Source organism: Acinonyx jubatus, chromosome F2, assembly GCF_027475565.1.
Source record: "Acinonyx jubatus isolate Ajub_Pintada_27869175 chromosome F2, VMU_Ajub_asm_v1.0, whole genome shotgun sequence".
Taxonomy (NCBI): Eukaryota; Metazoa; Chordata; class Mammalia; order Carnivora; family Felidae; genus Acinonyx; species Acinonyx jubatus.
The window spans coordinates 78824301-78847398 of NC_069394.1; the positions used below are offsets into that span (position 1 = coordinate 78824301).

The 23098-nt window shown below is 38.5% G+C and overlaps 1 protein-coding gene across 3 annotated transcripts in view; it reads right to left on the bottom strand.

Moving 5' to 3' along the window:
• SNTG1 (syntrophin gamma 1) overlaps window positions 1-23098 on the bottom strand; it is an 886518-nt gene that overhangs the window by 161504 nt on the left and 701916 nt on the right. The window lies entirely within an intron of this gene.

Sequence of the window (23098 nt, forward strand, 5' to 3'; positions counted from 1 at the left end):
GAAGGAAGGAGGGAGGGAAGGAAAGAAGGAAGGAAGGAAGGAAGGAGGGAAGGAAGGAAGAAAGGAAGGACGGAAGGAAGGGAGGGAGGGAGGGAGGAAGAATAGATAAATCTGCCAGGTAGAAGATTCTATCTTGAAGGAATTATGTTGTTATGTTGCTACCTTAAGGAAAGACTTTTATTTCAAAGACAGCAAAGTGTTGTGTTTTGTTTTTTTTTTATATAAATCATTTTTAATCATATACCTCTTTACAAATCTGGTGACACTTATGTGACCTCTTTCGGAGGATTTATAGATACTTTGAAACTTGATAGAGACTTCTAGAAAAGAAGAAAAATTAATGCAGTGGCTCAAGAAACACGGTTGATTTGACCTCCTACCATCAGGTAGTAAAACATGATTGTCCTACAGAGAGGATGACCACAGCACAATGAGCTGGGACTGACAGTGATGTGTCCAAAGCAGGGGTCTTTGTGTCTCCAAGAACCATATCCACCACCAAAACTTTTGCGAATCCCCTAGTGGAACTGACCGGTGACTTTCTCTTCAGCGTTCCCCGGGGGTCTAGTTTCTACACTGTCGTTGTTGCATGTGCCTACTGAACTCTCCATCATGGAACCTGTAATTGCGGAGTCTTTATCTCCCTCAGCCTGGTGGCATGTCCGTACTACCTAACAAGCATTGCCAACCGTGGTTAGCTATCGAGGGGGGCACATTTCATGTCGCTCCCACCTTCTCAAACTTGTTGATAATCCTAGATCTGAATCAAAAGGATGCCAAGGGTTTCCTTCTGTTGCTGCCACTACTCTGCAGCTCATCCCTAGGGCTCCGTGTGAGGCTTCCTCTTCATATTTGAAAATCGGTAATTGGTTCAGCTATCCTAATTTTTCCTTAACTAGGATCTGATTTAATCTTCTTTGTTAGAATAACCTTGTAATTCCAGTTATTACAGAACTGTGGAATTTATTGAAGGAACCCCATTTTTCCACTTTGTTGATGATTTCCATACAAGTAAAATTAACAGAAAGACAAAAATAATGGAAATCACTACATTAATATATATTTTGGACTGATGAGAGCCGTTGGTATTAGGAGCCGACATTCTCACTCTCTCTCTCTCTGTCAAAATATAACGTGCTGTTGTAATTTTATCAGAAGTTCTGGAAATTTAAGTCTTATGACAAATCCCAATATGTAAAATTTCATTTACTTTTAATTTCAAAGACAGTGAGGACTACACACAAAAGCCTATTTGTAAACCTGTTATGGTTTATGGAAACCCATCTAAGGGATGGTTATGTTGGTTATGTTAAGAAGAAAAATAATTTAATTTTATAAATAGCTATGCAAAACCATTTTTTAATGTAATTCCAATCTTTATAAAAGTAATGGTACAGGAAATAGAATAAGTAAAATAAGAAAATAATGATCTTGGGGCGCCTGCATGGCTCAGTCAGTTAAGCCTCCAACTCTTGATTCCAGCTTGGGTCATGATCACATGGTTTGTGAGTTGGAGCCCTGCATAGCGCTCTGAGCTGACAGTGTGGAGCCTGCTTGGGATTCTCTCTCTCTCTCTCTCTCTCTCTCTCTCTCTCTCTCAAAATAAATAAATAAGCTTAAAAAATAATGATATCTTTATATATATAGAATCAGCATTTACTTCAAGTTAAGAAATATCATGATTAAAAATTAAACATATGAAATCTGTTTAACAAAAAAATATAAAGGATTGCCCTTACATTATTACTTAACAGTGACATTAAAAACTATCACCCAGATAATATGGTGAAAAACGGAATGTGAAAGTATAACTATTTAAAAGGGCAGGATACATATATCAGTAGAGGAAGCTAATCTACTTTATGATAAATGCTCAAGACAATTAGATTAAAAATAACTAAGATTTTACGGTGTTTGACTACCAAATATATATATCCAAATCGAGACTTCCTCAGTTTGAAAAAAAAAAAAAAGATACAGAAATGGAACAAAGTACGTTTTGATCACCCTAAGAAGAAAAAAATCATAAAAATTAACCTAATGTGAAATAGAGATTCATTCCTAAATGTCAAATGTTTTCCAAATTAAAAGTTTTGTGTGATATTATTTAAGTGCAACTACATTTAGGCCTATCAAGGATAAATGGTCAAATGCACCCAAGGGTATTTAAGGTTAATCGCTAGGGCTTTGCAAACGCATTTAGAATTTTAAGTTCATGTAGAATTACAACAATTAAAACAGGGTTTTCCTACTGCAAAACGAAATTAACCAATGACTTTTAACAGGTAGGTAATTGAATAAGTAATAACTAAATAAAAATATACCAATAACAACATAATATATAGAATGTGAATAAAAGTAAAAATTAAAATATATTAATAAAAGTAACTGAATCTAAACTATATTGAGCTAATGATAAAAATTGTATTTTAAATTTCAACAGAGAGCAACGGCGGGGTTCGTGATGAATTCCTTGAAACACTGTCACCCACTAACTGGCAGTGCAGTCCATCTTTAATGCAGAGATACGTAAGAAATAAACCAAAATCATTAGGTTCCTAAATCAGATGAAAGAGCAGGAAGCACAGCTACCTTCCTGTTGGTAGGGACTCGAATGGAGAGAAGTGATTAAAAGCGTTTTGTTGGAAGGTATTTGAGGGGCGCCTGGGTGGCTCAGTCAGTTGAGCTGACTTCAGCTCAGGTCATGATCTTGTGGTTGGTGAGTTTGAGCCCCCAGTCGGGCTCTGTGCTGACAGATCGGAGTCCGGAGCCTGCTTCGGATTCTGTGTCTCCCTCTCTCTCTGCCCCTCCCCTGCTCATGCTCTGTCTCTCTCTGTCTCTCAAAAATGAATACATATGAAGGTATTTGAGAACACCTGCTGTCACAAGGGTGAGCACAGGTGAGGTCCCAGACAGATGAGCACACAGAGGTGAGCTGGCCCCCTGTAGACACGGGATGGGCTCGAAGAGAGAAGCACAATTTACCCAGATAGAGAAAGAAGGAGAGCATTCTTTCACAGGGTCATACTGGCAGCATTTGTGATCTGTGGGGCTTTGAACACAAAGTTGGTTTTCACGTCAAGGTATTGCTGAATTCTGAATCATGGCAGGACAAATGGTTAAAAAAACCGTCATGTGAAAATCATGCAAAAGTAGACAGCAGTTTCACAAATTTGCTGTGCTGAGAGGTGAGCCAGGAGGATTGAGAGCCAGCTAAGGAGGGCTCCCAGGAATAGACCGTACTCTCAGCTCAAAGACCTGGAGGGCTGTAAGTTGGAAAAGGGAAAAACAAAGGGAAGTAAACAGAATCCTATAAAACTCCAACCCAGTCGGGATCCAGCTGATTGGATTAAGACATCAGTCTTGGTTTGTGAGACCAAAATCGTTCCTATGCTTTGCTTCTTTTTCTAGATACTCATAGGAAGGTATAATCAGTTATGTTCGAACTGATTAATACGGCAAAAAGTCCACAGGGCCATAAAAGATGTGCCACATAAGAATACGAAGCCTCTTGTCATCCACGGCCGTGACCACGGCCTTGCATTGCCAAAGCGACATTGTTGGTCAAGAAACCAGTTTCTGGCAGAGCGCTAGTTGTGGTTACTTTTGCTTTCTCCGAGAGAGCGCAGAAAATAAGATGTAAACGTTAACACCTCGTGAATACAACTGAACTCCCATTTGGCCACAGCTTCACTCAGCACGACCGCAGATAAGGACAGCAGCAATCACGGGGAGCTTAGCGAACATTCTTAAAATAAGGACCGAGGCCTCCTCTTCACTTGTGAGTTTTGAGATCGTTTTGTTTGTTTTCAGGGATACCATTTAGTTGTATGGTTTGTCTGCACTCAGTCTCCTTCCCGTCTCAAATCTCAGCCTCATGTTGTTCCTTGCTATTGTCAGAACCCGGTGAGTTGTTTCGAACAGAACTTTTTCCCCTTCCTGTAAGACAGTGTTACTGGACAGGAGCACTGCGGTGTTTTTCATCATGAACTTGTGAACTACGAAAAATGAAAACAAAATCCATAGGGCACTATTATTTAACGATATATTTTGAGTGATTTACATGCCCCGTAAGAATCCATTTATTAATTCTGATATATTGGAAGTGGGTAATCTCAGAATACAACTACTGTCATGGGAAAAGGCTCATGATTAAATCTTAATTGAACAAAGGATAATACCATCTTTAAAATTTTTTTTTTGAACGTTTATTTATTTTTGAGACAGAGAGAAACGGAGCGTGAGCGGGGCAGGGACAAAGAGAGAGGAAGACACAGAATCCGAAGCAGGTTCCAGGCTTGGAGTTGTCAGCCTAGAGCCCGGTGTGGGGCTCAACCCCACGGACGGCAAGATCATGACCTGAGCTGAAGTCAGATGCTGACCCGACTGAGCCACCCAGGCACCCCTAGGATACCACCTAAACAAGAGGATGGTAATTTTATTTTATACATGTGTGAACAAAAATACACATACTTTAATGTATATGTAATATATACTACTAATAAAAACACCAGCAACATATGTATTGTTATTGCAATAAGTTTTCATTTTATAGTCTTCTGCACTTTAATAAAAACCTAAAATTAAAAGCAAATGCAAAGACATACTTTAAAATACATTTTTTTACGAACTCTAATACCGCAAATGGCAAATGGGGTTTTGTGTTTGATTCTCTAGAAAACAATATGCCCAAGGGATATAAAAGTCAAGTAATGTAGATATACTCTTGAAGAAAGAGGATTTTGAATAGAGTTTTTTAAGGAGAAGAATAATCAAAAACCCAACATGAGGAGAATCTTCATATTTTGGATAAAATAGAATAGAGAAGAAAGTTATTTTCAACATCTTATAATTAATTACTAGCAATTTTATTCACTGCATATCATCTACATATATTTGTAGATGTTAAATATTGTTAGAAAAATGATGCATTCTATTTAGCAAACATTTTCACCATTTATTCTGTCTTCTTTATTCTATTACTCAAATATTTTTTTTTCCTTGTAGGAATCTCTGGTATTGATGAAGTCTTACGTTTAAAGAAATAAGTGTTTTGAATCCCTATTATATGCAAGAATATGTTCCTACAACATTAAAAGTTAATTTACATTCAGTAGCTTCTTCATTGAAGACTTTTTATTAGAACTTTGAATTTTGAGACCCTGCTTGAAAAAAACAAAAACTAGAAGGACAAATGTAAAGACATTGGTTGCTTATATTATAAATATTTCTCAGTTGAATTCCTTATACTAAAAAACTGAAAATTATCACGGTAAATCTACTACTTTAAAATTTACCCAACATCAAAAGTGAACATCTGCTAAAATAAATATTACAAACTGTGCTTTATGGAATAATATTCACTTTGAGTAAATGCTGGGGGAAATGATAAATATGTGTCCTTCTTTTTCTTTGACAACATTCCGTTGGATGTTAATGATGGAAACCCCTTAAAGGAAGCTTAATTATTACAGCAGATCTCTCAAGGTGAGATAAGGGTAATACACAGCTGGCTTTAGGAAAGATTTGTTTGGAATTAACTGACTGAAAATAAAATTTGGTGGAATAGGCCTGTCCGTTATATTAAAGGTCACTCCTATTTTTTGAATCCCTTAATTTTATATATTCATTTTTAGCATCATCAAATGTATCTAGAAACTAGAGCAGTAATATTCTCTTGTGACTACCTCTCTCGACCAAAAAAATACAACAGGATATTCAAATATTCTTTAAAAAATTGCTCTCCTCCTACTTTAAATGTCTTAAAGGGATAGTTTTTTTTCTCAATCAAATGTTTGAAGATTAGTGAAGATCTTATAGTACAAACTTTTCATCCAAATTCTGCTAACCTGTTATTCTTTTAAACCTCACAAACAAGTCAATTTTGGTGGCTAAAGTGGTGCGTTCTCAGATGTATATTTTCCCATGGGAATCAATTTTGAAGATTTACCCAAGCACATCATTCTTATGGAAGCAAGAAACAATCCTCCAATTCCCTTAGAGATTTGTGGCCAATATTATTTCACAGATGTGTGAGGACTAAGATTTTTATTCTATAGATATAAATTCACCTGACGACTAATGACATAATATGTCTATTCTGCAGCTGCTGATAAAACGCTGCCTTTACCATGTAGAGGGAAGCATCAAAAAAATGATTTTTGCCTCAGGAGCCCACATAACTTCCCACATTTCAGCTCATAATTTTCATGCCTTTTTTTCCCGGATATGGATTCTAGGTCCTTGCTACCTTGGTTATTCCCCATCCCTACGAATATAACTTTGAAAGTATGCCACGTTGCTTTTAAAAACATATCTATTGGGGTGCCTGGGTGGCTAAGTTGGTTGGGTGTCCGACTTCGGCTCAGGTCATGATCTCACAATTTGTGGGTTCGAGCCCCATGCCGGGCTCTGTGCTGACAGCTCGGAGCCTGGAGCCTGCTTCAGATTCTGTGTCTCCGTGTCTCTCTGCCCCTCCTCTGCTTGTGCTCTCTCTCTCCCAGAAATAAATAAATTAAAAAAATTAAAAAACAATTAAAATATTAAAACATATCTATTAACAGTAAATCAATACTTCAGGATGATTAGGCATTATATGTATATGAGTTTTCTTAAATTTTATTTTTCCTAGCACAAGAAGTTTTCAATTTTACTATCATCGTCTTTCAGATTAACATACACATGATATATGCCATATATATAACACACACATATCCATCTATATCACTGACCTAATCTGAGTATGAATTAAAAGCCTAAAAGCTGAAAGTATTGAAAAAAAATGCAACAAATAATTCTAAGTATTTTTGGGAGGGGGCACCTGGGTGGCTCAGTTGGTTAAGCGTCTGACTTTGGCTCGGGTCATCGTCTCATGGTTCATGGGTTCGAACCCTGCATCAGGCTGGCAGTGTGAAACCTGCTTGGAATTCTCTCTCTGTCGCTGTCTCTCTGCCCCTCCCCAACTCACACTTTTTCTCTCTCTCAAAATAAATAAATTGCTTACAAAATTAAAAAAATAATTCCCAGTTTTCGGGATGAGATGAGTGTTAGAACAGGTGGTGTAAGATGCTATAAACGTTAAAAAAAAAAAAGAGGAAAAATGGATTGTAGGGTAGGTGTACCTGCACAGTACAGGAACTGTGGTTTCAGAAAGTGATGAAAGTCATTGTTTAATATGTCAGTATCAATCATAGGTGAAAACACTAGATTTACCATTGCAAAATTATTAGGCAGGATTCTTAATGAAGAAAATACACAGTGTTTATACTCAATAATTCAGACTCAATCCTCAGGATTATTTGTAGCCACCTCTGCACCCCGGTCAGATGTCCTCAGCTTTTAAGCTACATTTTAGAATGAGGGGTCTTCTAAGATGTATTCAATTGAACAACTGCAAACTCAAAATGATTTCATGCATAATTTCCTAATGGCCCTTCATCCGCCTTAGTACCTAAGGGTACTAAACACACTTCATTTACACCTTCTCTCCCATATTGCACTACTTAGGTAAGAATGTCTCCCCCCAGGGAATGCTTAGTATCCTGTAATGAATAGTTAGAGGTAAAGGGTATTTCCTTAGTCTTGCTTCCCTAGAAATATAGCGTGAGGAAGTCATATATGCTAAACCTTTATTGAGGGAGAATGTTCAATCCCAAGGAAGGAAGAGTGAAAGGTAAAAAGAAGCAAGACAGGACAGCAGGATGCAAACACAAGGTGGTGAGTCACCTGAGTCACTGAGTTTGCCTTCGCCTTGCCCCATGGAACCTTGCTGGTGTTCAACCAAGTGTGATACACCTGCAGAGCCTTATGCAATTCCTGCATTTCCAAATAGTTCACCTGTTGAGGAAGTGCCATCACTTTGTAAGCTAGGTCCATTTTGGCCCTTGTCCCTCATTGGATAGTGTGTGTCCCACGAGAATCAGGTGCTGCAGGTTCCTACTGAGTTACCATTAGTGTAGGGGCAGCTAGTGGGCCCAGAGGGATCAGCTCTTTTCACATGGGCATGATGAAGGCCATCTTGAACTCCGGCCCTAGGCATTGTGGGTGGCTAGAAAGGGGTAGGTGTGTTAAGCTGAGGCTCCCTGGGAAGTTCCTACGATTCTGAGACTATAAGAACATTAAGAACTGGGAATACTCTGGCCAGGAAGAAAGGCAAAAGAATGAGTCCTATTGGGTGAAGGGGATGGGCTGTGTGGGCAGAGCCCACTGGACCAAGGATGCTATGTCAGCTGTGTCCCGTAGCACTGCCCCAGTTGAGCATGATCGCGTTATTCAGCTAACATCAAAGCAGGTTGTACAGAGGAAAACCGGCTAACATTGTCTAGTATCCGAAATTGAAGAGCTTGAAGTGTTAGTAGGTTTTCAAGAAACAAAGTAGGCTATTTTATTGAAATATCTCCTGACATAACATGCCAAAATAAACTCTAATTGTGCAAAAAGCAAAAATCTGATGTCAAAAATATGTCAGTGGAATGCCCACATTTGCCCTTGGTGTTATTCCGAATTAAATTACTGACTCTGCGCTTCTTTGATTTCACTCTACGACCCATTTTCAGTCGACACCTGCTTGTCTGACGTTCAGATTTTGGTGCATGGGGAAAGACAATGTAGAAAACAACAACATGCTAGCACGGAAAAGTACATCTAAGGACTCAGAAATGTCAGCAGCTATAAAAAGGAAGAAAAAGTCTACTTAAGTGACATCCATGCCTGTCAGAGTGATACCCTACAACCTCTGATCATCGCCTTCCATTCGTCATCTGTAAATCTTCTTTGTGCTCAGCTTTATGTTGTCGCGACTTTCAAGTCACCTACAAGCTTCGTCAGGTCTTTTCAACGTGGCAGACACAATACTTTTTCCTTTCGCTTTTCACAACCAACACTTTTAGGGAAAAAATATTCTGTTTTTCAACTTGCACATATGTGTCTGCCATCTAATGTTGCAGATCTTTATGAATTAAACATAGGATTCCCCAAAGAATTTTGTTTTCATCTCTGAAAGTAAATGCGCAAAACATGAAAGATGAGTGAAATGCCTGCCGAGACAACTCAGATGACTGATTAAGGGTGTGTGTACGTGTGTGAGAGTGTGTGTGTGTGTGTGTGTGTGTGTGTGTGTGTGTGTGTAGGAGAGAGAGAGAGCAAGAGAGAGAGCTGAAAGACTGATTCACAAAAATCAGAGAGGGTATTGGCTATATATGCATTAAACTTTAGGATTAGTATGTTTTTAATGATAATTTTTTTAATGTTTATTCAATTTTGAGAGACAGAAAAACAAGAGTGTGAGTGGGGGAGGGGCAAAGAGAGACAGGGAGACACAGAATCCGAAGCAGGCTCCAGGCTCTGAGCTGTCAGCACAGAGCCCGACGAGGGGCTTGAACTCATGAACCGTGAGATCATAACCTGAGCCGAAGCCAGATGTTCAACTGACTGAGCCACTCAGGCGCCCCACTATGTTTTTAATATTAAGTAATGTGGTAGATTATTGTTGCTTATCTGTCTCAAAAGCTATTTACAGTGTTCTTTTCTTCAGTCGTATCCCACTGTAAACACTACAAATGGTAGAGACTAGCCCCTTTCACCTCCCTGCCCCGACCCCGAATTGTCATGGGAATGAGAAGTGAGCCATAGTGCACTAAAGGGCTTCTGGGAGATTTTCTCTTAGCTTGATGAAAGGGGAGAGATGTAGCTGGTGCTACTTACCCTTCTTCCCTTTCTTTCCTGTTCCAAACACTAAAATGATTTCGAGAACGGTTGAAGCCCTTGTGTGATCAGGAGGTGCGAACAAGGTAAAGTCAACACTCTAAACGTGGTGGAGGGCAATAATAATGCACAGCTAGAAGATGGGTTCTTGGTGCCTTCCTTGAACCACTGGAATAAAGCTAGTAAATGTCACCGTCCAGAATTCTTGTCAACTGGGGACAAAACCCAATTATTCACTCTTTCAGTAGCCACCCTAAGCAGTTTCTCTTACTCGCCACTGATACAAACATTTGGAAAAGAGAATCTATTCTCTTTCACATAATACAACGTGAACTTGATATATTTTGAGATTGTCTCATGTGCGATCACACATTCTTATTTAAGATTATACTAATTTTCAATGAACATTTAAGGGTAGAAATATACAATTACCTATCTATCATCTCCATGCATATACACACAGGTAATCCATTTCAAGTTATACATTTCATTCCAAGAAAGGAAATACATGCTGAGAATATATATATATATATATATATATATATATATATACACACTTACATATGCACACATATATATACATACACACACACACATATACATATATATATATGAAACAGTACAGAAAAGAAGAAGTGATTCCTTTATGTGCAGTTAACCTTAGAGATGTCAAATGAAACTGTTTATCCGTTAGGATTAGTGCAGTAGTATAGTAGTAGAGGGTGTTGGAAAGGCTGGATTTATGAGACACTGGCAGAAAGAGAGCTATGCATTTTACCTGTCTCCTCTATTTCTTTTAAACTTGAGAGAACTGTGGTGTAGACCTCTGGCTGGCCTAAAACCATAGCTGCTTAATGGTGTAGTCACCATGATACATTCATTTTAACTCATTATGTTCAGTTTCATCAATTTTCTTTTACTCAAACAACCATCTTTCAGAATCTCAAATGGCTATTCGACGAAAGGAAGGAGGCCGCCCCACATACAATAAGCAAATCGATCCTATTATTGATGGCTCATGGATTAAAACATTACATGTAGAATGCAACTAGAGAGAGATAAAAATGGCAAATATCTCAGCATCACTTCAGCGCTGCGATGTTCAAAGTACTGTCTTTGTTAACCCTCACATTGACTGAAACTAACTTAGTGCCTCCTTATGAGGAGGGATATGAAGCCCCTACCCTATAACTCAGGCCGAGAAGCTAGGACTTCATAGCCAGGCTGATGACACCAGAGGCCGTGCTTTTTGCTCATTGCAAGAACTCTTCTGCAAAAGCATCCACCCTGATTGCCTTTGATCAAACCACAGAGTGTTTTGAAGTTATACTTCTTCCTCCTTTTAGGTCCAGCTATAGTCTTTTCTGTTACCTTAATCTTGTATGCTTGTTTTTACTACCGTATCTTGTGTGTGCGTGCATGAGTGTGTGGAGTTTTTGTAATCTAGTCAATTAATATTACAACGGTTCTGGAGTTAGATGAGATCAGCCTTCAAGACATTCGAAGAATGGTCTGGGGGATTCTCTAAAATCCAACCTCTTCTTAATGATTCCCATCCAGCCTTTGTATTCACTGAGCTGGGGTTAATAATTTTGAAGTTTCCAGTTATTTTAGGGATATATCTAGACCTGCCCTATTTGGTAAGGCTCTAGCTCAACAATATGGAGATATATAGATCCTGGAGCATTAAAACCTTAAAATAAATTTGTTTTAAAGTTTATTTTTGAGAAAGAGACAGAGTGTGAGTGGGGAAGGGTCAGAGAGAGGGGGGGGGGGGACACAGAAACTGAAGTAGGCTCCAGGCTCTGAGCTGTCAGCACAGAGCCCGACGTGGTGTTTGAACTCATGGATCGCAAGCTCATGACCTGAGCTAAAGTCAGATGCTTAACCACCTGAGCCACCCAGGCGCCCCAAAACTTGAAATAGTCTGGTAGGATGCCAAAGCATATGCATTCTGTTATTTTATTACACACACATATCAAATTAAACAAAACTTCTATGGATAATCATTATTTCATATGTAATGGGCACTTAACACACAGATATAAAAGGAATATATATATCAAATTAATAACTTGTTCTTTAAAAATAGAGATTTATGAAAAACTCACTTATCTTGATCTAAACATTTTCATTTTATCCACCACCAGTGACAACTTCCAAATTAAATGAGATTCATTGCTGTCATGGAGTCCTTTGACTTTTTTTTCTTGTATAGATAGATACTATTATCTCTGCATAAGACGTCTTTCTCCACTAATTCACCTATTTTATTCTTATTCATTATTCATGTATCAACTTTAGGAGATTATCCTTTTACAGATTTAACCTCTCATAACACTTTTTCACGCCATCTATGATAGTTGTTATTCCACATTTGCTTCTGTGCTTATTTAATTAATGTCGCCTTTCCCCACTGGATTCTTTGCTCCACAAAGATAAAGACTATTCATTTTGCTCAAAATTAAAATACCAATCCTTAGCAAATTGACAAAACAGTCCCTGAAAAATATTTGAGTGCATAAATGGATGAATAAATCCAGAAGCTGACAATTATCTCCAAAATATGTTAATATCTGATATTAATTTAAATATATAATATAAATAAATACATATATTTACATTATATATATATACACATATACACACACACTTTATTTTTTTTAATTTATTTATTTGTGAGAAGGAGAGAGTAGGGGAGAGGCAGAGAGAGAGACAGATTGAGAACCCAGGCAGGCTCCCTCCTTCACTGCAGAGCCTGATGTGGGGCCCAAGCCACAGACCATGAGATCATGACCTAAGCCAAAGCCAAGAGTCAGACGCTTAACCCACTGAGCCACCTAGATGCTCCACTTATGAATTCTTTAAAGTGAACATTTTATATGGAAATAGTTTTGGATTTATTGGCCATCATATGTGGAATTTAAGAAACAAAACAAATAAGCAAAGAAAAAAAAAAGACATAAAACTAGACTTTTAAATTCAGGGAACAAACTGGTGGTTGCCAGAGGGGAGGTAGAGAGAGGGATGGGGAAATGGAGAAAAGGGATTATGAGTACATTTACCTTGATGAGCACTGAGTAGTGTATGGGATTATGAAATCGTTCTATTGTACACCTGAAACTACTATAACACTGTATGTTACTCATACTTGAATTTTTAAAAAAAGCAGTTTTAGGGGCACCTGAGTGGCTCAGTTGGTTGAGCGTCTGACTCAGGCGCAGATCATGATTTCACCGTTTGTGAGTTCGAGCCCCACATCGGGCTCTGTGCTGACAGCTCAGAGCCTGGAGCCTGCTTTGGATTCTGTGTCTCCCTCTCTCTGTCCCTCCCCCACCCACGCTGTTTCTCTCTCAAAAATAAACATTAAAAATTGTTTTAAATAGCAGTTTTATAGATTTACAGAAAAAGTCTAACGATAACAACTCCCATATACCACACACACAGGTTGGGCTCTTATCAGCACCACACGATTCACTACTATGGAACATTTATTAAAATTAATAAACAAATATCAATACATGTTATTAACTAAGGTCCATATTTTATTAAGATTCCCTTAGTTTTTATATAATATCCTTTTTCTCTTCCAGAATCTCCCCCAGGATACCATATTACATGTATAGTCATCATGTCTCCTTAGGCTACTGTTGGCTGTGACAGTTTTTCAGGCTTTCCTTGTTTTTATGACATCACTTTTGAGGAGTCATGGTCAAGTATTTTGTAGATTCCTCAGCTGGCCTTTTTTTAATACTTTTCTCATGAGACAACAGACGTTATGGATTTGTGGGAGGAAGACCACAGAGGAGGTAAAGTGCCATTTTTACTGCACCATCTCAAGGGTACATACTATCGACATCACTATAACTGTTAAAGCCAACTTTGAACGCTTGGCTGTGGTTACGGTTTTTAGGTGTCTCCATTTTAAAGTTAGACATCTTTCCCCTTTCCATTCTGTACATGGAAGGGAAGTCACTTTGCATATTAAGAACCAACATCAAGAAAGAAAACATATCTTTAGCACTCTTGTATTTTTTATCAATTTACTAGTATCCACAACATTTTGTTGAATTTCCATTGTACGACCTTCTTGTAAAAAATGTGGGGTAAAATATTAGGCTTATATTAATGTTAATATAGTGCTGCTCTTTAACATTATACATTATAGGCTATGGTAGTTAGCAGCTGCAGAAATATCTTATTTGAATCTCATTGTTGTCTAGTAAGGAAGGCAAGAACAATGACAAATCAATCTTTGAAAAGTTAAGAGACCTAGGAACTGAACGTTTTCTTAAACGGTTGAGTATAGGTTGTTCGCATCACTTGGAGTATTTTGTAATTTGTGCCACCAAATCAAGAACCAGGTTTTCTGACTCATAAATGTGTTTAGACATAAAACACACACTTAAACTTTGAATTTTTTTCCCTACTGCTAATGTAGTATATAATATCAGTTAATGAGAAAACACAAACCTTGATCAATCATTATAATAAGATGTAATGTCATTGAATGTTTTCAGTATATGATTACATGTAAATGAATGCTGAAAATTCAATAAATACATGCCAAGATTATAATGAAACTTTAAGAAACTGGAGTTCATGGTAATGTCAGTAATGAGAACTTAAATATGTAATTAATACTCTACTTATTCTAAAGGGTTTCTATGTCCAGGGGCAGTGACCAGGATGGGAAAGCCTGGGGAGGAAGGCACCAGTGATATTTCCATTGAAAAAAAAAAACAACAAAAAACCAGCCTGTGGCATACAATACTTGCCCTTTTATATTTGAAGAGTTGCCAAGTAAAAGAGAAATTTCAATTATTGCGTGGCTTTCCCAAGGCAGACCTAGTACAAATGGATAAAAGCTACAGGAGAGAGAATTTTATTCAGCCTAAGGAAGGTTTCCTGATACCGAGTTGTCAAAGATTTGGTCGCCACATTGTGAAGCCGTGGCTTTCTTGTCATTGAAAGATTTCCAGAAAGAGTCCTCCGAAGGGACTGTGGCAGGAGATATTTCGTACTTGGGTGGGAGCTGGGGCTAGATGATCTCCACGGTCCCTTCTAACGAGAAGGTTTGAGGACCGCACGTAAAAATGTTCATAAGACAGTCATGGCTGTTGGGCAATATAGATGTATTCAAATGTATTTGCCTTGATTTTCAATCAGATATATGCATTACAGTCTATTCCTGACTCTCTGGTCCACTGCACTTTTCTACTTTTGCCTCTTAGGTAGTCATTCAGTGAGTTAGATGAAGAAGGTTTATTTCAAAAAAGAAAAAAAAAACACATTCATTTATCAGACACCTATTAGGAGACGTGGAGATTTATGAGGGACAGGGAAGTATGGCCAGATAATAGACGTCCACAGGAATCATCTATGGTGGACAGCATGGCCAGGACCTCTTCTCCATAGCCATTCTAAAACCAGATAATGATTCCAAAGTTTTAAGAATTTAAAGAGTGCATTTTATAGCTATTTGGAAAAAGCTAAATGTGTTAAGACCAGACGTATGCTTTTCAGAGTAAAACATGAGATTTAGATGGGGTGAAAAGAAATGTAATGGGCTTATCTAGATGCTGGGTTAGTTTTCTCTCGTTGCAAACACAAATTGCCACAAACTTAGTGGCTTGAAAACAAAACACTAATCTCTTATCTTACAGTTCTGTAGGTCAGAGGTCCTAAACAGGCCACACTGGCATAAAATCAAGGTGCTGCCAGGGATGTGTTCCTTTCTAGAGGCTCTGGAGGGTCAACATCCCCTCATCTCTGGCAGCTTCTACTGGCTTCCTGGATTTCTTCAAGTTCCGGTCCTTTCCTGCCTCTTCAGGGCTAGCAATGTCAGACCAGCTCCTCAGGCTGCCATTTCCAAAATTCTCTCTTTTTGCTTTCTTCCACTTTTAAAGACATTAGTGATTACATTGGACACATCTGGATCATCCAGCGTGTTCAATTTATTTGAAGGTCAGCTGATTAGCAAAATGAATTCCAACTACAACCTTAACTTTCTTGGCCATGTGACATAACACACTCACAGGTTCTAGAAATTAGGACATAGGCATTTCGGAGAGGCCTTATTTGCCCATCACAGACGCACAGAGTAAAAATCTGATAAAACAAAACAAGTTTAAGGGCTGGTTTTGAGTTATAGACTAAATCATATTTTTTAATTTATTTTCAATTAGTTTCTGAAACTTAAGGATTAAAAATTAGGATTTTTTGAAATGTTTTTTTAACGTTTATTTAATTTTGAGACAGGGAGAGACAGAGCATGAACAGGGGAGGGTCAGAGAGAGGGAGACACAGAATCTGAAACAGGCTCCAGGCTCTGAGCTGTCAGCACAGAGCCCGACGCGGGGCTTGAACTCACGGACTGCGAGATCATGACCTGAGCTGAAGTCGGCCGCTTAACCGACTGAGCCACCCAGGCACCCCCCAAATTAGGAGTATTTAAAGTGAATGCATGCTTGCCCGTTTTTTTGGTGGGGCGGTTAACATTTAAAGGGTCTATATGGGATGGATAGCGGATAGTGAGAATCTGAGATGAACTATTTTGGCCTTAAGGAATTGCAGTGAGAGAAGCTGATAGGTTTTAATAGGCAGGTAACTCCAGTGTGCTCCATTCCTGGGGCGTTGTTGGGGAGGCATCCCAGACTCAGTGCTCAGTGAATGGTTTAATGGGAGATTTCTACTTGTGTGTGATGGGAAAATGTGATAATGACCCTCTACAGGCTAAAATGAAGAGCTGCATGAATCAGTTACTTTCCTCTTGTGATCTCACAGTCTGTAATATTTCTTTCCTTTTTGTCATAAATATGCCTTAACTATTTTGTGGTTCTAGCTCAGGAATTGGACTTTTTTTTCCTCCTCCATCCCAGATGATAGCTACTATTTATTCCATGTGACACTAATGCTTGCCTTTACTTCCTTTACCGAGTGAATTGAATATTTATTATTAGGAAGCAACCATCTCCATCTTTGGTAATGTATTTGCCATAAAGTTCACCTTACCTGATATCAACAAAGCTGCCGCACCTATCTTTAATTATTGTTTGCACTGCATTCCTCTATACTTGTATTTTTGTTGTGCTAATATCTTGATTTTATACTTTCTCTTGTAAGAAATACATAAGTGTTACTTTTATTGATATTATTGTTGTCCGGTTGACAATCTTCCCATACAACTAGACAGTTTGGTCTATTTAACTCCATTGTAAATACTTGATATATTTGGACTTAAATCACCGTCCTACTTTGTGCTTCCTGCCTGTCCAGCTTGTCCTATTTTATTTTTCTTTCCTTTTCTTTTCTGTGGAGTTCTTTCAGTGTGTTAACATTATTTTCTCATTTGTTCCTTGGTTAAAATTTAAGTTACATACTCTGCCTATTATGTCAGGGTTTCCTCTAACCAACAAAACACCTATTATTGACGTATTGGGTTTAATATTAACTACATTGACTTCTTTGGGGCATACATGTTATTGCTTTGGGATATATTTTAATTATGTTTATTTATCTTAATACCTCAAGAAAAAAGTAATATTGTTTTTACGATGTTCATCTAAATTCACATGCTTATCACTTCCTTACTATTTATTTGTTCCCACAGTTATTTATTTGGAGAGAGAAAGTGTGTGTGCATGAGAGAGCAGGGGAGGGGAAAGGAAAGAGGGACAGAGAGGATCCCAAGCAGGTTAGGGACTGTCAGCGTGGAGACTGACAAGGGGGCTTGATCTCATGAACCATGATATCGTAACCTGAGCCAAGATCAAGAGTCAGGTGCTTAACAGACTGAGCCAGCCAGGTGCCCTTTACCTGGACCTTGAAAAGATATTTCCAGGATATGTCAAGATAGGGTAGCAATTATTTTCTTTTAGTACACTTCGCATATCCTTCAATTACCTTTTTGCTTACATTTATTTCTTTTAAAATGAACTATTGCTTCCGGTTTTAGACAAAAAATTAAAAATAAAAAAAGCCCCCTGCAACTCATGTCTCCCACTGATCATCACTAAATACAGTGGGCAAAGCACAAAAGGTGATTCCCTAGATGTTTTTCAAGAGAAAATAACAAGGACAGTGGGGACAGAAGTAAAAATTAAATAACGAATATAATTATAGTGGGTTTCCCATTTTTGCTTTGTTTTGGTTTTGCTTCCTTTATTTTCCAGAGGTGACATGAGGATCAAGACACATTAGACCATGAACAACCAAACTGTGGGAAAAGCTAACCTTTCTGACCAGAGGCCCCATGTAAGTCGTGGGTTCTGGAAAGAGCGCTCATGGCATTTTCTCTTTTTGGCTCAGAAGCCTGCTCCGATGCCAGGCTGTCAAACAGTTGCTTGTTACTAATGCTGTGGCACCTGGAAATCCCAAGAGAAAACCCACCCTTTAGAATACAGGAACTAGAAAGAGGGGTCCCCTTTATAGAAGGATCCTTCTTATTTGTTTTCTCTTCTCTTTCATGCTGTTTTGCCCTGTATGAGGATTTCATCATGAGGAAAGGCCAGACAGTGCGGGAGGCTACAATTTGAGAGAAGCTCTGATTTTCTGAGAAGATCAAGGACAGTTACTCCCTGGGAGCCAGGCCTAGAGAGGAACAGGAGGGAGAAGTGGATACCCTAATTCGATGTATGAATTGAGAGAAATTCTAGGCTCATTCTCACACAGTGCAGAATAAAGACTTTGAAAACTCAGCTGATATTAGATACATTCCCTTGGAAAATAAGTCAGAACATAATGTCTACATCTAAATTGTTGTTTGTCTGCCATATTAGTTTTTGCAATATGCCAAAAAATGACCGCCCTCCCCACTAAACAAAACAAAAAAAAAGAAGATATCCACATCAAATTCCTGTAACTCATAAACGTTTCTTTATTCAGAAAAAGGATCCTTTCTTTGTTTGTTTCTTCTGTTTTTATTTTTTGTTTCAATATTTTAAATTTTCTTGTATTACTATTATTTTTAATTTCAATTCAAGTTGATAAAAACTGTCAAGAAAGTAAGGATAAAAGGAACACACTTCAACATCATAAAAGCAACATATGAAAGGCCCACAGCTAATATCATCCTCAACAGGAAAAAACTGAGAGCTTTCCCCCTGAGATCAGGAACAAGACAGGGATGTCCACTCTCACACTGTTGTTCATCATAGTGCTGGAAGTCCTAGCCGTGGCAGTCGGGCAACAAAAAGAAATAAAAGGCATCCGAATTGGTAAGGAAGAAGTCAAACTTTCATTTTTTGCAGATGACATGTTATTCTACATGGAAAACCTGAAAGACTCCACCAAAAAACTGCTAGAACTGATACACGAATTCAGCAAAGTCTCAAGATATGAAACCAGTGTACAGAAATTGGTTGAATTCCGACACACCAATAGTGCAGCAGCGGAAAGAGATATCAGGGAATTGATCTCATTTACAATTGCATCAAAAATCATAGGGTACCTAGGAATAAGCCTAATCAAAGAGGTAAAAGATCTGTATGCTGAAAACCATAGAAAGCTTAAGAAGACACAAAGAAATGGGAAAATATTCCATGTTCATGGATAGGAAGAACAAATATTGTTAAAATGTCGATACTATCCAAAGCAATCTACACATTCAATGAAATCCCTATCAAAATAACACCATCATTCTTCACAGGGCTAGAACAGACAAACCTAAAATTTGTATGGAACCAGAAAGACCCCAAATAGACAAAATAATGTTGAAAAAGAAAACCAAAGCTGGAGGCATCACAGTTCTGGACTTTAAGCTTGTAGTCATCAAGACAGTATGGTACTGGCACAAGAACAGACACATAGATCGATGTTTTATTTTATTTGAGAGAGAGACAGGAAAAGAGAGAGAGAGAGCGCTAGTGGGGGAGAGGGACAGAAGGAGGGAGAGAATCTTAAGCAGGCTTAGCATGGAGCCTGACGTAGGGCTTGAGTCCATGACCCTGGGATCATGACCTGAGCCAAAATCAAGAATCGGTCACTCAACCAACCGAGCCACCCAGGTGCTCTTGAGAAAAGGATCTTTGTAGATATAATTAAGTTAAGGATCTTAGGGTGAGATCATCCTGGATTATCTGAGTGAACACCAAATCCAATGACTAGTGTCTTTATAAGATATACAGGAAGGAATGAAGGAGAACAGAAACACAGAGGGAGAGGTGGTGGTACCATGGAGGCAGAGATTACAGGGATGTGGTCCTGAGCCACGGAGGGAAGAAATGCTGATTGCTACCTGAAGCTGGAAGAAGAGAGGAGAGATTTTCCTCTAGAACCTCCAGATGCAGCCCTGATAACACTTTGACTTCGGACTTCTGACTTCCAGAACCGTGAGAAAATAAATTTATGTCATTTTAAGCTACCAAGTTTGTAGTTATTTGTCACAGTGGCTCTACTCTAGGAAACAGGTGTCATTCCCTACCGCTATGAAACGTGTAACTCCAACACTTAGTGACGTAACAAAACATTTACTATCTTGTATCTTCTGTAGTCAGGAATCCAGGTGATGCTAGCTGGGTCCTCTCTCTCTCTGGGTTTCTCACACAAGGTTGTAATCAGGTCGGTTGAAACTGCAACGCCTTCTGAAATTCTGACAGGGAAGCACCTGCTTCTCAACTCACTACGCAGCCTGTGCATCAAGGGAGAGGGTTGCATAAGGCAGGTCGTTGACAAAATAGGGAGTCATCTTTTAAAGTCTGCTAGTTGGCCCCCAATCACTCACATTCCTTCTACGTGCAAAATACATTTCCCCCGACCAAGGTTCCCAAGAGTTTCACCCCATGGCAACATCCTCATATTTTAGGACCTTCCATATTTAATATGGCTGGATCATGGAAATAAAAATTAATAACTTTGTACAGACACTTGATCATGTATTTGGTAAAATAATAAAAGGGAGAAAAAGAAGTTTAAAAAGTATTAACGTGAAGCAAGTACAGTTTTTCACAATTTCAGGAATTTAAAGTTTACAAATCTGTTCAAGTCTGCTTTACCCAAAATAACAGCAAATGCCCCGAGAGAGCTGGTTTAGGCCTTGCTGGAACCGAACCCAGTAAACCGTAGCCTCTGCCATTCCTTCCTTTCCAATGTGTGAGCATAAAAGTTAAGTAGAATGAATGGGCTTCTGTGCGAGCACAGATTTAAGGCAGGTCCCTGAAGCATCTTCTACTGTATACCATTTGCTAAATGCACTGTAAATATTTTGGAGTCACCTTGAATAGCGCTAAATTGAAATAGAAAGTGTTTGCCTACATATTTTGAACTATTATATTCAATGACCTTCTGAAACAAATAATGCTTTCAGACAGCAAACACAATTTCCACATAAAGCAGGTATGAACGTCTCCCCATTTAACAATTATTACTGCTGGAAATCAGTACCCAAAGAATTAGCAAGTGGTTAGCACAGTGCTGTAATAATTCCAGTAGAGAGTTTTGTGTGTGTTTGTTTCTTTCCTCTAAACTTCTCCCACTATATTCTCCAGGTAGTCCAATTACTGAAATATGATTCATTATTAAAAAGTTTCTATAATGAGATTTTAATACTTCTCTTTTTTCCTTCTAATCATTTTGAGGACGTATATTTTTATATCCTTTCAGTAGCATGATTTTTGCTTTTACATTTTAACGTAACATTTTATATGCATTTTCCAGTTGGTCTTTTTTTTTCAACTTTACCCTTATGCAGCCTAATCTCCCGAATGAAACTCCCTGAGGTAATCTATCTCCGTGTTTACCTTTCTGCGTCTATTAATAGCAGGTAAACTATCCAGAATTTCACTTACATAAGCTCACACACCCTTGAAGTATTTGCAGAGACAGAAACAAAATACTTCTACATCCTTCTGCAAGGGACTATTTCTATCTTTCCTAGAATAAAAAATTAAGAGAATTAGAATGATCCAACTAGGCTACACAAAGCTTTTTGAGCTCCTCTCAATCTGTACCATTTCTTTCTTCATAGGAACCAACGAGATCAGTTGTATCATCAGGACAGCCATTGTGTTTCACGGAAGTCAACCTAACTTTCACATATGATTGTTATGCCTGATGACCTTCCTGCATGTATGTTGCATTACAGATACACGAGAGTTCATTGCGATATTAGTACTTTTGCACAAGTACTGACTACAAGATCAAAAGGACACACAGTAATCACAAGGATGTGTAAGAACAACTAGGTTACCACAGCGACATTATCATACTAGACACGTGGACCTCTCAGCATAGGGTAAGAAAGTCACCTGTCATGGCAAGTACTTCTCAAGAGGGTGAAAAACAAGCAGCAAAATCTGGTTTGTTCTTCTCTATGCCAACAGAGAACAGACACATTTGCATCTTCCCTTTCTTTTCATATGCTCGTCTTCTGGGTCACAGCAGGCTAACTAAACTTAACATTCCAAAGAAACAGTTTTCTTGAGAATGTTCCTAGGATTTGGGGTCATTGCAAATTTGGATCTAGGAAGAGAAACACTTTGGATTTAAAATTTAACGTTCTGTTCTTTCAAAAATACTTTGTTCTCATAAACGTAGGATCTTGGCTCATTTTTAGGCACTCTAATGACTGCATGTAATGAAGTACAAAGTCTGTACTTCATAGCACTTTATCCCTAAAAACATTCCTAAAAAAAAACAATGTAAGAGAGGAGGAGAGGCATAATCCTTAGAGAAGCACTGCATTTTTTTTTTGCCAGTCTGAAATCTCTTGTCATCTTCTGCAATTTAGATATGATGAAATCAACAGATTGGCAAAGACAGGGTGTTGTGTGTGGGGGGGGGTCACTCCTGCCCAAGCCAGATATGCCCAGAACAGGTCTCCCTGCTGAGTGATGTCCCAGAGTAAGGCTTGGTTTATTTGCTCCCATTCAGGCACCATAAAAAAAAAAAAAAAAAAAAAAAAAAAAAAAAAAGAAAAAAACAAAATCCTCTCCTTTCATTAACACCACAATGAGACCTCATTTTCACACATACCAAGTAACCAAAATTTCAAAAGACAGAATGACATGGAGTGCTGAGGTGATCTGTAGAAAGAGACCTGAAACCACAGAGTGAAAGGGCGAAATGGACAGCCATCTGAAAACCATTTGGCACTGCAAGGAAAGGCTGAACACCCAAGTGTCCCATCCCTATCCGTGTCCCTCGCAGATAATCCCTTCAATGTGCCCCCAGGAGACACGTGCATGGCCACGCTCCTGCCTAGATTTGAAAGCAAAATCTCTGCAAAGATACTTGGGTCTGCAGGGTCACTTGTGTGAGGAGAGTTTTGTATGTCCGTGAGTTTGAGAAAGGGTTACATATTTCTGCTTGACCATTTACATGGTTGGCCTCTGAATCTTCCTTCGGACTAACACGGCATAGAGGAGTTGTGTTCTGAGGAGCATACGAAGACAAACGT